The sequence below is a fragment of the Lynx canadensis genome, chromosome B3 (assembly GCF_007474595.2).
Source record: "Lynx canadensis isolate LIC74 chromosome B3, mLynCan4.pri.v2, whole genome shotgun sequence".
Taxonomy (NCBI): Eukaryota; Metazoa; Chordata; class Mammalia; order Carnivora; family Felidae; genus Lynx; species Lynx canadensis.
The window spans coordinates 34,763,938-34,780,385 of NC_044308.2; the positions used below are offsets into that span (position 1 = coordinate 34,763,938).

Consider the following 16,448-nt stretch of genomic DNA (forward strand, 5'->3'; position numbering starts at 1 on the left):
GTCTTTTATGTGTGTAGATTTTCTTGATCCGGAGACCAGCTCTCTTCAACCCTCCACCCCCTCTCCACCCCCCCCAACCCCCACCATACAGTGATGGGACAGGGATAGGATATCCACAGTGAACATTCCTGTTAAGACGTAGGAATAATGGAGGCACCCAGCAGTCTCTGGTCCCTGGCAGTTAATTGTATTGTACTGTATCAATTGGATTTTTGGGTGAATGTAACGAGGGCTCCTTTTCTTGGCACTGGAGGATGTTCCTTGATTTGGCCCTGGTTATGTTCCTGTGGGTAGCTCCCTAGTCCATTGTTTTCCATGGCTCTTGGTTGTGCCCTTTGTGAGGTGTTTCTTTTAATATATCATCTGTGTCCATATTTGAACAGAGTATTGGAGGGGATGCCCTTGTTGGCGAGGGAGTGAGGTAAGGGTTAAACAGCTTTACTGGTCTGCTTCTTGCCTGTAGAAACCTGGGGCCCATTAAATATGATGTAGGAGTCACAGACCCTAAACTCAGGCTGGGGGCTGTTTTGGAAGTTGTTTTTTTGTCTTTTTATCTATTTGAGTCAGATCCAGCTGCCGACAATCATATCCTCGCTCCTTTGGCAGACGCATTTTTCTCTAAACTTCAGTTCAGTTACCTTGAGCTTATTGGGCTTCAATGGGACCACATCCTTAGGCTCTTCCTGTGGGGAGTCCCCCTCCGAGCCATTTTGTTTCATTGAAAGGATTTGCTGGGTGAAAGGAAAACACTTGTTTCCTTTACTCACTGTCCGCTGAATGCTTCTTTTGTACTCCCAAGTGTGTGTGTGTGTGTGTGTGTGTGTGTGCGTGTGTGTGTTTCCATACCAGGCTGTTCCCTGATTCTCTGTGAGAACCAACTGGGTGTCCTACGGTTTAACTTAATCCTGACACTGACTACCTAGACTTAGCTCAGACCCCACAGGTTAAGGGCTCAGTCCCACTAGACTGTCCCCCCTCTCACTTTGGACATCATTAGCAAGTCCAGTCCTTTCAACCAAGTTATCTCATTTTTCACATGTCAACAATTTTATTTACTGCTACATTATGTGGTTGGCTGTCTTTCCAACCTCCACTAACCATTTCCTGGCTCTCCATCACCCAGCTTTAAAGCCTACATCACATACTTTTATTATTGTTTGTGACAGTGGTTGTTAAGGTGTAGCACCTGCCTCTGGTACCAGTTTCTGCAGTGTTCAGCTTTATGGTAGTAATTACCTTCAAATTGCAGTGGCTTCTCAAAATAACAAACTTATATTTCCTACCGTATGTTATAGACTATGGGTCAGCTCTGTCGAAACAGCCTGTGGCTCCCCTCCAGACCCAAGGCTAAAGGAAAAGCCCTTATATGAGATATGATAGTCTCTTGACTGAAGCCAAGACTGGCGCAAACTTGGACGGCTGCTTCAGGGTTTTGCTTAGATGCGATGTATATCCCGTCTGTTCATGTTCTGTTGGCCAAATCATATCTCATGGGTGATCCCCAAATCAGTGACCTAGGGATGGCTGTTCTTTCCCTATGAGATGATACACAGGTCACACATCGACATACAGAGAGATACCTAAACATGTGTGTGTGTGTATAATAATCTTGCAAGGAAGCAGGGGAATGGATAGTCTCAAATAATACAGTCTACCATAACTCTCTCATGTAGTTTTGGATGATGCATGAAAAATCAGAATAGTGTGTGTGTGTGTGGTGTGTGTGTGTGTATGTGTGTGTATTTTAAACTTAATGGCATATTACCTTACTGTACTATACTGTATGGACTCTCCAGAGAACTAGAGATAATAGGAAATATATAGATATCTATAACTATGAGAGAGATAAATTAATTTACTTTAAGGAATTGGCTTATATAATTGTGGGGGCTAGAAAATCTGAAATGTATAAGGCAGGCTCACAGGCTAGGAGCTCAGGCAGGATTTCTGTGTTATAGTCATGAGACAGAATTGCTTCTTGTCAGGGAATCTTCAGTTTTTGCTCTTAGGGTCTTAAAATGATTAGATGAGGCCTATCCACAATATTAAGGGTACTCTCTTTACCTCAAGTCAACATACTTTAGATGTCAGTCACATCTACAGAGTCCTTCCTGGTAACATCTGGATTCATGTTTGTCAAAACAACTGGGCACCATAGCTGAGCCAAGGTGATAAAGAATTGCCCTTCATATACACGTTAGTGCTATTTTGCAGATAGGAGAATATGAACACAGAGAGTATTCTCTCATAGGTCTCATGGTAGAGCACCAACAAATTAGCTTGATCATAGCTAATAAACGCCGTATATTTTGGCCGAAGATAACTGAGCACCTAAAACGGGGTTTGGCAAACTGTGGCCTACTGCCTGTTTTTATAAATAAAGTTTTATTGGAACATGGCCATGGTTATTCTTTATATATTGTCTATGGCTATTTTCATTCCATAAGGGCAAAGTTGAATAGTTACAACAGAGAATGCATGGCCTGCAAATCCTAAAGTGTTTACCATCTGGTTTACACAGAAAATGTTTGCCAACCAACCCTTAAAGAATACATGGAAAAGAAGCTTGTGATTTTTGCTTTGTCATGGTTTACTCCTACTGCAGCGTCTTCATCTGAGGATGAATGTATGCTCATTAAACACTACAGTAGCAATATTATTAAAAATTATTTAAATTTTATTAGATTTATAAAAATTAACGCCTTACTAATTTTTATTGCATAGCCATTCAGATTTTCTTTTAGATCGCTTAATAGAGTTCAGGTTTTGCTGATGAAATGCATATGACTGCTGGTTGTTTAAAATGAATACTTGTGCATCTTTGGGAATAGAAAGTACTTCTTCCACAAAATTTTATCATTTTCATACTATTATAATTACAGATTTCAATGTACCTATTTTCTTTTAAGATGGTAAAAAGGTGATATTAGTGTGCCTACTCATCCCCTTTTTTATTTTCAACTAATCATAAGGCTATTGGCACTCTTTACTTTCTACTCGGTGTCTGAGCCGGTATGGTAGGGACTGCCCTCTGTCTCCTAATCCGAGCCGAGCTTGGCCAACCTGGTACATTATTAGGAGATGACCAGATTTATAATGTGGTTGTCACTGCCCATGCCTTTGTAAATAATTCTCTTTATGGTGATACCCATTATGACTGGAGGATTCAGAAACTGATTGGTACCATTAATAATTGGGACACCCGACATGGCATTCCCTTGGATAAATAATATAAATTTCTGACTTCTGCCTCCATCCTTCCTACTTTTACTCACTTCCTCTATGGTAGAAGCTGGGGCGGGGACTGGATGGACCGTATACCCCCCTCTAGCTGGTAATTTAGCCCACGCGGGAGCATCCGTAGATCTATCTTTTCCCTACATCTTGTAGGTGTCTCTTCAATCTTGGGCGCCATTAATTTCATCACCAGTATTATTAACATAAAACCTCCTGCCCTATCTCAATATCAAACACCCCTATTTGTCTGATCAGTTCTAATTACTGCTGTCCTACTGCTCCTATCACTACCAGTTCTAGCAGCAGGGATTACTATGCTACTGACAGATCAAAATCTAAATACTACATTTTTCGATCCTGCCGGAGGAGGAGATCCTCTTTTATATCAACACTTATTCTGATTCTTTGGCCACCCAGAAGTTTATATTCTATTTTACCGGGATTCGGAATAATCTCACATATCGTCACTTACTATTCGGGTAAAAAGGAGCCCTTTGGCTGTATGGGAATAGTCTGGGCAATAATATCCATTGGCTTTCTGGGCTTTATTGTATGAGCCCACCATATGTTTACTGTGGGAAGGGACGTCGACACACGAGCATATTTTACATCAGCCACTATAATTCTCGCCATTCCTACTGGGGTAAAAGTATTTAGTTGACTTGCTACCCTTCATGGAGGAAATATTAAGTGATCCCCTGCCATACTGTGAGCCTTGGGCTTTGTTTTCTTATTTACCGCAGGGGGTCTAACGGGCATTGTACTAGCAAACTCTTCATTAGACATTGTCCTCCACGATACGTACTACGTGGTAGCCCACTTCCACTATGTCTTGTCAATAGGGGCAGTATTCGCTATTATAGGAGGCTTCGTCCATTGATTCCCCCTATTCTCAGGGCATACTCTCGATAATACTTGGGCAAAAATTCACTTCACAATTATGTTCGTGGGCGTCAACATAACATTTGTCCCTCAGCACTTCCTAGGTTTATCTGGAATGAATGCCTCAACGTTATTCTCAACGTTATTCTGATTACCCAGATGCACATACAACTTGAAACACAATTTCCTCAATAGGCTGTTTTATCTCATTAACAGTAGTTATGTTAATGGGCTTCACAGTCTGAGAAGCCTTTGCATCCAAACGAGAAGTAGCTATAGTCGAGTGAACTACAACTAATCTCGAAGTGACTACATGAATGCCCTCCTCCATACCATACATTTGAGGAGCCAACTTACGTATCCCTAAAATAAGAAAGGAAGGAATCGAACCCTCTTAAAAACTCGTTTCAAGCCAATACCATAACCACTATGTCTTTCTTGATAAAGAAGTATTAGTAAAAAATTACATAACTTTGTCAAAGTTAAATTATAGGTTTAAATGCTTTATACTTGTATGGCATATCCTTTCCAGCTAGGTTTTCAAGATGCTACGTCTCCTATTATAGAGGAGCTCCTACACTTCCGTGACCACACACTAATAATTGTATTTCTGATCAGTTCCCTAGTTCTTTACATTATTTCACTAATATTAACAACTAAACTTACACATACAAGCACAATAGATGCCCAAGAAGTAGAGGCCATTTGAACCATTCTGCCAGCTATTATTTTAATTCTCATTTGATTGCTTTTGTATAATATTCATAAAATTGAATTCGACTATAAGATGTATTTTTTTTACAAACCAAAGAGTAGATGGCAGCTTTAGTTAGTGAAGAGAGTCTAGGCCCTGGGTTCAGACAGTCCTGGGTTTAAATTTAGTGGCTTAAAACAACAGCTATTTATTTGCTGCTGACCTCATGGGTCAACAGTTTGAGCTGGGCTCTGTTGCATGGTTGTTCTGCTGGTCTTAGTCATGTGGCTGCTGTCATCTAGAAGCTCCTCTAGGGATTGGTTGGTTGGAGATGGCCACACTGATAATGTCTGGCATATTATGCTAGCCAGCATGGCTACCTGGCATGATTGGGCAATCGGGATCTTTCTGTCCCGAGATCTCTGGGGCGCCAGGAGGCCAGCTTGTTCATTCTGCCCGCAGTATGGCAGGACCAGGTCTCTTGAGACCTAGATTCAGAAGTCTCACAAGCCACATTCTGTTTGTCAAAATAAGTTACAAGTCTAGCTCAGATTCAAGGGATGAAGAAATAAATGCCATCTCTTGATGGGAACCGTGGCAAAGTCACATGGCAAACGGATGGGCTTATAGGAATGAAAGAAATTAATAGTGACTGCACAATCCACCACGACTATAAATTGCTTAAGTTTCTGTATGCCCCATTTGGAAAGTAGAAATAGCAATATTGACCTGAAGAGTTCTTTAAAGTTTAACAATTACCTATATAGAGAGCACTTGGAAGATTTTCTGAAACAGTTTTGAAATTGAATCTTTAGGGGCGCCTGGGTGGCTCAGTGGGTTAAGCGGCCGACTTCGGCTCAGGTCATGATCTCGCGGTCTGTGAGTTCGAGCCCCGCCTTGGGCTCTGTGCTGGCAGCTCAGAGCCTGGGGCCTGTTTCAGATTCTGTGTCTCCTCTCTCTGACCCTCCCCCGTTCATGCTCTGTCTCTCTCTGTCTTAAAAATAAATAAACGTTAAAAAAATTTTTTTTAATTTAAAAAAAAATTTAAAAAAAGAAATTGAATCTTTATGTTAAATATGTGTGCTTTTTATTATAGACCTAAATATCATGAGAGTATTTATTCTTTCTCATTATTACTTTGGCTATGTTTTTTTTTTAAATATGGGAGACATATATTAAGACTCGAAGGATATCCTATGTAAAATACCAGCATAGGAAGAGTTATACTTTTGTGTAGAACTATGGGATTCATTCAATAAATAAAAAGAAAAGCAATTACCTTCTAATGTGTTTACAAAAACATACGTATTCCTGTAACCCTCTGTGTGTTTATATTTCCCATTTAAAATTTAAACAATACTGGCCAGTAGTATAAGGTTTGTATCAGTTTAATTCTAGAAAAGTCTTTTGCGCTCTAGCAAACATATTTTTGTTTGGCTGATGTTTCCTTGCAAAGCCAAGTAAAAATAGAAAACCAAAGGAACAAAAATATCTTATTTTTCATTGTGGTCAAACCCCATCAGAGGCTTTTCTGTAAGTATATGTTTTGCTCTTTACTTTGTTAGGAATAAACATAGAATGCTTCCTAAATCTGTCCCATTTTGAGATATAAATATATATCAGACTGGCAAAAATGTTTGTTAAAACTTATCAGAAGTACTTCTGTGGTCATTGGTGTGTGTAGGGTGGGGTAGGAGGCATATAGACCTTCCTCAGTTTTTAACCTTCATATATAAACAATTTCACTCGTGGCTTGTAGGCTTTCAAAGAACTCATTTGAATACATTTTTCTATAAAATTTTCTAGGGACAAAGTTTATTCTTCCCGAATAACCAGTTGCTTACTATCTTAAATCTTCCTTCTATAGCCTAGGAGCTCTATTCTTGTATGATAAACATTGTAATATCATAATGTAATGTTTATAGTTACATTTAACTATAAATGTGTTAAAGATCCATTTATGTAGTTACTTTGGAATTTAAAGCTTCTTCTAGTGAGGAAAGGTGAAATAAGTGATACTACAAAACAAATAATGCCTATTAAAATTGGAGAGGTGGTTTCCTATCTGTATTTTTCATAAACTCTTTTGGGTGCCTAGCCAGTTTTAATAAAGGAACATTTGTTACAGGAACTAGTTACAGGAATTTGTTAAGGAACACCTGTGATATGGAGGGGTATTTATACAACTGACTACAATAGACTCAAAGCAGGTAGTTAGGAAATCTTATCTGCAAAGCAGTGCTTTCGGAGTCTTTCTGACTCCACTTCTTTCATTCTTTTTCTTTTTTTTTTTTTTCAGATTTCATAGCCACTGTCAGTCCTGAAGATGCTAGATTTATTATTGAAATAGTAATAATAATAATTATTCTTGTTATCTTTTTTGTCCATGTTATTTTTATGGAGTGAAATTCCATTAAAGAAGGATTTAGCTTGTTACTGTCTTGGTCAGGAAAATAATCGATGGCATATAACTTTCCCTTTCCTCTATTTGTTTCATTGAGCCATAACTACATACTTTCAGATCGTACAGTGGAAGGGTCGAGAGGTAAAGGGAAGTGGACGGGGCATAATTAAATAAGGGTAAGGCAAAATGAAAAAGGGAAGAGAGTCGGGGGTCAGGGAGAAAGAAACAGGATGTACAGCTCTTGTTTTTCTGGTTTATTTTAGCATTCTTCTTTGCCTTTTCGATTATGTAAGCTCTAATTTGCTGTTATGTAAGAGGGGGGAATAAATAACCTTTTGACTACATGGAATGGGGGAAATATTTCTAATTATCATCAATCCAATGAACTGTAGAACAGTTCTTAATTGTGCAGCCTAATCTGCAAGGAATGTTTATGCTCCATGAGCCTTGCTTTCTGCCACTAGCTCAGTTTTCAGTTGTGTCGGAGCTTGTCTTGGATTTAGTTATTGGGGAATGTGGGCAATTGTAGAGTCTTATCAGTACCTGTGCTTCGTTTCAGTCAGACATTCAGGGCGTTTTGCCCAAATGTACATGTTGTTTAGTTTTTATTTAGGATTTTAACCCCCTTGGAGAAGGCTTTATTTAGTTGCCTCTGTGTTCTTTTTATTTGAAGAGTCTTATCTTATGAATATGATTATGAAATCCTATTTTGGGGGGTGCTGTCTTTCTTCTATGGTGGATTTTTTTTTAGTGTAGTTCATTGTAAAGGTTCAGGTTTCTAGGTCTGATGTGGGTGGGGTAGATTATAATATCTATTATATTAATATAATTGGCGAATCTTACATTTCAAGGCAAGTTGAGATGCAGCTGGTTATTTTAAAATTTTTTTTTTCAACGTTTATTTTATTTTTGGGACAGAGAGAGACAGAGCATGAACGGGGAGGGGCAGAGAGAGAGGAGACACAGAATCGGAAACAGGCTCCAGGCTCCGAGCCATCAGCCCAGAGCCTGACGCGGGGCTCGAACTCCCGGACCGCGAGATCGTGACCTGGCTGAAGTCGGACGCTTAACCGACTGCGCCACCCAGGCGCCCCTCAGCTGGTTATTTTAAAGATAAATTCTTGAAGTGAAAAAAATAGTACGTTAGGATGATTTATTTAATTTATGTTTTTAGACTTGATCCTAAGGTGGCCAAAAGAACCCTATGAAAAAGAATTGCTGTAGTCTTTGAAGAAATCACTTTCGAAAGATGTTTATGACACAGCTGGGGAATCCCACGTTTGAAACTGGTGGTACCTGCCTTCCCCTGTACTCTCATCTCATTCTGTGATCCTTCTTACTCATCGTATGTCAACTATACTTCTTTCAAACATGCTAAGCTCCTTTCAGTAGTTGCCCCCTCCATCTGAAACAGAAATTCTCACAGGCTGGCTGTTCCTTTTCATCCAGATCCCATCATCAGTATCACCTTCCCAGAACTTTGAGGTTACCCAGTCTGTCTCCTTGAATCTATCCCCAGCATTCCGTCAACATCTCCTTTCCCATTCTCACCTGACACTTTCTTGTTTTCCTTCATTGTTTATCTTATCCCATTAGAACATTAAATTCCATTAGAGGCACTCTGATAGTTTATGGCCTTGATGGTGGTGATGGTTTAATGGGTGTATACTTTCCTCAAACCCATTGAGTTTATGCATTAAATATATACAGCTTTTTATATGTCAGTCATGCTTCAGTAAAGTGGTTTTTTTAAAAAAGAGAGACTTCAAGTAGTTTATTCACTGCTGTGTCCCCGGTGCCATGCATGACCTGTGGTTGGTGCTTTGTAAAAGTTAGTATCCAAATGTGGAAGCTTTCATCCTTTTTTACTATAAAGGATATCTAAGCTTATATTTAAATTTTAAAAGCACACTTACATATTTTTACATCAAAGATTTATTTTCAGATGATTAGAGAAATGGAAATAGCTTAATTAGTGGAAAGCTCCGGACAAGAAGTCATAATAATAGGATTCTCTGATCATTCATTCTGCAACTAATTATAGTGGACAAAATTCCGTAATCTCCTAGTGACTCAATATCTGCGTATATAACATGAGAAACAGTGTTAATGTTTCATGTGATGAAGCCGAGTAGGTTGTAGGGGTAACACCGTTCAGGGATTTGTCGATTCCATTAAGGAATTTTCTCTTTATCCTACGAGAATAGAAAGGTACCAAAGGATTTTAAGTGGGCGGGACAGGTTATACGGAAGGGAGCGATAGTGGTGGTGGTATGACGAGGTTTACATTTTGGGAAAACCATTCCGGCTACAGTGTGGAGAACACAGGGAAGGGTTGGAATGAATATGGCCGGACTGTTCATCGCTCAATGTGGTCATCCTGGTGAGGGATGCTGCTAACTTAAAGTAGGGTAACGTTGATGGACACGGAGATGAGCAGTGGGATTTGAGCAATAATGGGGGGAGAGAAATCCACCAGGACTTGGTGATGGAGGACCAAAGAGAGGAAGGTGTCAAGACTGATTTCTAGGTTTCTCTTTTGTACGGCTAGATAGATCAACTAGACACATCATTTGCTGTGTACGTATAACTTGGAATGGGGTCAGGTTTCAGGAGGAAGAACATGTTTTTAGTTTGGGACATGGGGGTGCTTTTAAGAAACTGAAGAAGAGCTGTTAGGAAGATATTTAAATACGTGGGCCTGGAGCTTAGGGAAACTTGGGTCACAGGTGTGTATGTAAGTCATGGTGGATGGATTCCAATTGACAATCATGACTATGAAGTACCATACTTTGTAAACTATGAGGCTCCAAGTTGTGTTGATATTTTCCTAATTTGTGGTGCTGTTTTGTTTAATTTTTATTTTTTTTAATAAACATGTTTTATTATTTTTGAGAGGGAGAGAGAATGAGCATGAGCAGGGGAGGGGCAGAGAGAGAGAGAGACAGACAGAGAGAGAGAGAGAGAATCCCAGCAGGTCTTGCGCTGTTGGTGGGGAGCCTGACAGGGGGCCTGAACCCACGAACTGCGAGATCATGACCTGAGCGGAAGCCAAAAGTTGGCCGCTTAGCTGACTGAGCCACCCAGGTGCCCCTGTGGTGCTGTTTTCATTGTAGTGACTTTCTACTCATCCTTCAGTAGATGGTTTCGTTATTATTTTCTATAAAACTTTTCTGATTTTTCTCTTTTGAACTACTGCTGTACCTCACACACAACTATTATGGTATTAATACAGTGCATTATGATTACATGCATGTTTGCATACAAATCTGTCTTTTTATAGTGTGAGATCAAGAAGAAAGCGACTACTGGATTTTATTCTCTGAATTGCCTGAGACCAGGCCTCCTGTCTGTTTTTCTCCCCATGGTCTACCTGACACCCAGCGTGTAGCATGATACATAAATGATCATACATATTTGAGAGTTGAGTGAAGTATTTGTATCCGTTTATACATAGACGCTCAGTAAATTTTTATTGAACAACTACATTATCCAGTCATCTGGCAGTTTTTCAGTACTTGTTTTATAAACCTTGCATAAAAAACAAAATTCTCTTGCTGCTTCTCTTTATATATGTTAAGCATTTTTTTTTATTTTGGGGTTCATGGACTCCATATTTGTAGGGAGATCGGTGAAGTTTCTGAAAACAAATGTAAATTTTTCTGAATATGTGCTGGTGTATAATTTTTAAAAGCAGGATCCATTGCTTTCACCAGATTCTTAAAGGGGTCCATGGCACCAAAATTATTAAGATCTGTTAGATATTTTTATTAAATAGTTAAATATTTTAACTCCTTTGTTTTAAGCAGTTTCCCATGAACATTTTGCTGTCATCCTGTGTATTTCTCTTTAGAATAATAAACAAAAAATTGCCTGTAGGTTAAAACTTGTCATCAGTCATTTTAGCTGTATTCTGTTGAGTCTACCTCTTAAATGTAAGTATTTTATGTGGATTTGCATATATTTTAAAGTCTCCTTATTTATTTGCATCTATACATTTCTTCTCAGGAGACCTTCTATCCTAAATATTGAGTAAATGAAGCAACCGTTGGACTCATGTAGGTTTAAAAACAATCTTGATTTGGGGTGTCTGGGTGGCTCAGTTGGTTAAGTGTCTGACTTGGGCTCAAGTCACGATCACACGACTGGTGGGTTCGAGCCCCGTGTTGGGCTCTGTGCTGACAGCTCAGAGCCTGGAGCCTGCTTCAGATTCTGTGCCTCCCTCTCTCTCTGCCCCTCCTCTGCTCGCACTCTGTCTCTCTCTGTCTCTCAAAAATAAATAAATGTTAAAAATTAAAAAAAAAAAAGAAAACAATCTTGATTAGATCTTTTAACAGAAAAGAGATTAGAGGTTTGTATACAACATTTTTGATAATGGTCTTTCTTCATGGTAGAATTATACCTTTTATTTTAACATACAAACTGAAATGTATTATAACTTTGCTACACTACATATGCATTACTTTCATAAAATTTTTAAACATTTCATAATTTCCAAAAGTTATGAATTTGCAATTGATGTTAATATGAGGGAGTCACTGTCAAAAAACTTTCAAGTGACTTCCTTTATGCTGATTTAGAGTTTAACATTATCATCCTGTTAGGTCTAGAAAGCGAAATAACTACTTGTATTAGAATGATCTATTTGTTCTCTAGAAACAGTTGTGTTTTAACATTTACCATACAAAGTTGGGCTTGCTGCATTCTGAGTTTGATGAATATCTTTATTTCAAATGAATGCAGTCCCTGACTTTAGAAGGGTGTTTGTTATGATATACAATAAACATTAGTGCTCCTTAAGAAACTTAACGGTTTCTTTTGAGAATGCTTTTGTTTGAGCATTGGGACACCTGGGTGGCTCAGTCTGTTAAGCGTCTGACTTTGGCCCAGGTCATGATCTCATGGTTTGTGAGTTTGAGCCCCCCATTGGGTTCTGTGTTGCAGCTCAGAGCCTGGAGCCTCCTTTGGATACTGTGTCCCCCTCTGTCTTTGCCCCTCCCCCACTCATGCTGTCTCTGTCTCTCATAAATAAATAAAATTTAGAAAATTAAAAAATGTTTTAGAATGCTTTTGTTTGATATCACGGGGCTTGTCTTGATAGCATATGACTATGGACTCACCAAAATATGTTGAAATGGTAACAGCTTGATTTTAATCCGGGGAGAATTGAGTAGAAAGGATATGCTTCGTTTCCTGCCATATTAGTGAGCCTGTGAAGGGCCTTGGTGATAAGCATGTAAAATAGTTTACAAATTTATACGCCAACCAGACTTCTTGGACCAAGTATCAAAAGTGTGTGAAATACACAGAAGCTGAGAGGATAGTTTAGTATGGTGAATCCTCATGAACCTATAACTTGGCTTGAACAATTATTAGCCTATAGTTAATCTTGTCTCATCTGTATCCTCACCGTCTTGTTTTTTTTAAATTATTAATCACAATGAAACTGTGAGAGATTGCATTGCTTTCATTTATTTTATTTTTAATTGTGGTTAAAAACACATACGAGGGGCGCCTGGGTGGCGCAGTCGGTTAAGCGTCCGACTTCAGCCAGGTCACGATCTCGCGGTCCGTGAGTTCGAGCCCCGCGTCAGGCTCTGGGCTGATGGCTCGGAGCCTGGAGCCTGTTTCCGATTCTGTGTCTCCCTCTGTCTCTGCCCCTCCCCGTTCATGCTCTGTCTCTCTCTGTCCCAAAAAAATAAATAAACGTTGAAAAAAAAAATTTAAAAAACACATACGATTTACTGTCTTAACCACTTTTAAGCGTATAGTTCACTCGTTAAGTATAGTCGCGTTGTTGTGCAGCTGGTCACCAGCATGTTTTCATCTTGCAAATCTGAAAAGCTATACCCGTTAAACAATAACTCCCCACTTCCCTCTTCCTCCAGCCCTGGTAACCACCATTTTACTTTCTGTTTCTGTGATCCGACTGTTCCAGATACCTCGTGTAAGTGGAAGCATACAGCGTTTGTCTTTTGGGGACCAGTCTACGTCACGGAGCAGAATGTCCTCCAGATTCATCCATGTTGTAGCATGTGACAGAATTTCCTTCTGTTTTATGGTTGAATAATATTCTGTTGCACGTATACACCACATTTTGTTCATTCATCCATCCACGGACATTTGTGTTACTTCCACATCTTGGTTGTTGTGAATACTTGCTGTGAACAGGGTGTACAGATACCTCTTTGAGACCCTGCTTTCAATTCTTTCTCATAGATGCCCTGAATAGGGACTGTTGAATCATATAGTGGCTCTGTTTTTAATGTTTTGAGGAAACGCTATCCTGTTTTCCATGGCGGCTATACCATTTTTCATTCCCACCAACAGCACATAAAGGTTCCATTTTCTCCACATCCTTGCTAACACTTACTATTTCCTGTTTTTTTTTTTTTTGATACTAGTCATTCTAATGAAAATGAAGTGATACCTTATGATGATTTTGATTTGCATTTCTCTAATGATTAATCATGTTGAGCATCATTTTAATGTGCTTGTTGGTCATGTGTGTATTATCCTTGGAGAAAGGTCTGTTCAAGTCATTTGCCCATTTTTAGTTGGGTTATTTGTTTGTTACTGAGTTGTAGGAGTTCTTCATATATTGTGCATATTAGCCCTGTATCTAATATGTAAATATAAAAATCTAATATGTAATTGGCAAAAGTCTTCTCCCATTCCATAGGTTGCCCTTGCACTCTATTCATTGCGTCCTTTGATGTACAGAAGTTTTTAAGTTTAATGTAATCGCATTTGTCTGTTTTTGCTTTTGTTGCCTGTGCTGTTGGTTTCATATCTAAGAAATCATTGTCAAATCCAATGTCCTGAATCTCCCTCCCTGTAGTTTCTTTTTTTCTTTTTTTTTTAAGTTTATCTGTTTTGAGAGAGAGAGAGAGAGTGCACATGTGCGTGTGTGTGTGTGGGGGGGGGTGCTGGGACAGAGAGAGAGGGAGAAAGAATCCCAAGGAGGCTCTGTGCTGTCAGCATGGAGCCTGACATGGGGCTTGATCTCACAACCTTGAGATCACGACCTGAGCTGAAATCAAGAGTCAGACACTCAACCGACTGAGCCACTCAGGTGCCCTCTTATAATTTCTTTTAAGAGCTTTGTAGTCAGGGGTCACCTGGGTGGCTCAGTCAGTTGAGCATCCAACTTCGACACAGGTTATGATCTTGCTGTTCATGGGTTTGAGCCCCATGTCAGGCTCTGTGCTGACAGCTTGGAGCCTGACGCCAGCTTCAGATTCTGTGTCTCCCTCTCTCTCTCTGCCCCTCCCTGCTTGTGCTCTGTCTCCCTCTCAAAAATAAATAAATAAATAAATAATAAATGTTGTTTTAAAAAAAGAGCTTTTTTAAAAAAAATGTTTATTTTTGAGACAGAGCACGAGTGGGGGAGGGGCAGAAAGAGAGGGAGACACAGAATCCAAAGCAGGCTCCAGGCTCTGAGCTGTCAGCACAGAGCCTGACACGGGGCTGGAACTCACAAGCAATAAGATCATGACTTGAGCTGAAGATGGATGCTTAACCGCTTAACTGACTGAGCCACCCAGGTGCCCCTAAAAAAAAGAGCTTTGTGGTTGGATCTTAAATGTAAGGTCTTAGTCATTTAAAATTCATTTCTGTATATGGTGTGATACAAGGATCCAACTTCAGTCTTTTGCATGTGTATATCCAGTTTCCCTAGCACCATTTGTTGAAGAGACTCTCCTTTCCCCTTTGAGTAGCCTTAGAACCCTTGTTGAAAATCATTTGACCACATATGTGAGGGTTCATTTCAGTAGTTTGCTGTCTTATTTCATTGGTTTGTATGTCTGTCTTTATGCCAGTGCCACGCTGTTTTGATTACTGTAGTTTTATAAAATGTTTTCAAATCATTAAGTGTGAGACCTCCAACTCTGGTTTTCTTTTTCAAGATTATTTGGCTGTTTGATCTTTTTTGAGGTTGTTTGGCTGTTGGGGTGCCTTTGAGATCCAATACGAATTTTAGGATGGAGTTTTCTATTTCTGCCAAGAAAAAAAAAATGCCATTGGAATTTTGATAGGGATTGTTTGAATCTGTAGATCACTCTGGGAAGTATTGCTATCTTAACAGTGTTAAGTCTTCCAAGCCACAAACACTGCCTTTTCCGTTTATATGTGTTTCTCCTCTAGTTTCTTTCAGCAATGTTTTATAGTTTTCAGGGTACAGGTTTTACACCTCCTTGATTAGGTTTATTCTTTATTGTATTCTTTTGGATGCTATTGTAAGTGGAAATATTTTCTTTCTTTTTTAATTTTTTTAATGTTTATTTTTGAGAGAGAATGCACACGCGTGCAAAGTGGGAGAGGGGCAGAGAGAGAGGAGGACAGAAAATCCAAAGCAGGCTCTGGGCTGTCAGCACAGAGCCCGATACGGGGCTCAAACTCACTGACCGAGAGATCATGACCTGAGCTGAAGTCAGACACTTAACTGACTGAGCCAGCCAGGAGCCCCAGCTGTGTGCTTTTCATATATGACCCTTCTTAGGTAGTTTCCTTCTGTTTCCAGTTTGTTGAAGTTTTTATCATGAAAGATGTTTGAATCTTGCCTGATGTTTTTTCTGTATCTGTTGAGATGCTCATGTGATTTTCATCCTTAATTCTGTTGATGTGGTATATTACACTGATCAGTTTTCATATGTTGAACCATCCTTGCATTTCAGCAATAGACACCATATGGTTATGATCCTTATAATGTGCTGTTGAATTCAGCCTGCCCCCGGATTATTTTGATTCTTCTTAAAGCAAAAACAGACGTAGGCAGTAAGCTAACAAATAAACATATGATATAATGGCAGATACTGATGGGTATTTATTAAGAAGAAAAGTAAAACAGGGCAGGTCAAGAATGGTAAGAATAAGGGCGCATGGCTGGCTCCGTCGGTAGAGCATGCGGCTCTTGATCTCAAGGTCGTGAGTTCAAGCGCCATGTTGGGTGTAGAACTTACTTTACAAAAAAGTAGTGGCGGGAGTAGAGTGAAGCTGGGGTTGTTTAGATTGGAGATTTGAAAAGCCCTCTGAGGAAGTGTCATTGGAGAAAGTGAGGGAAGAACCTGCAGGCACGGGGGATAAGCAATGGTGGGACTTAGAGTTTCTGAGAAATAGCTGGGAAAGAGGGTGTGAGAGTGGGAACAGAAGATTGTGACAGAGGGTGGAGAGGCTCAGGATGTCCACAGTGGAGGAGAGCACATAAATCCCATCTCCTGAGCCTTAGTG

The 16,448-nt window shown here is 39.6% G+C and overlaps 1 pseudogene; it reads left to right on the forward strand.

Annotated features, from left to right (window-relative positions):
• Window positions 1-3,372: 3,372 nt before the first annotated feature.
• LOC116738133 lies at window positions 3,373-4,842 on the forward strand (annotated as a pseudogene).
• Window positions 4,843-16,448: the final 11,606 nt, after the last annotated feature.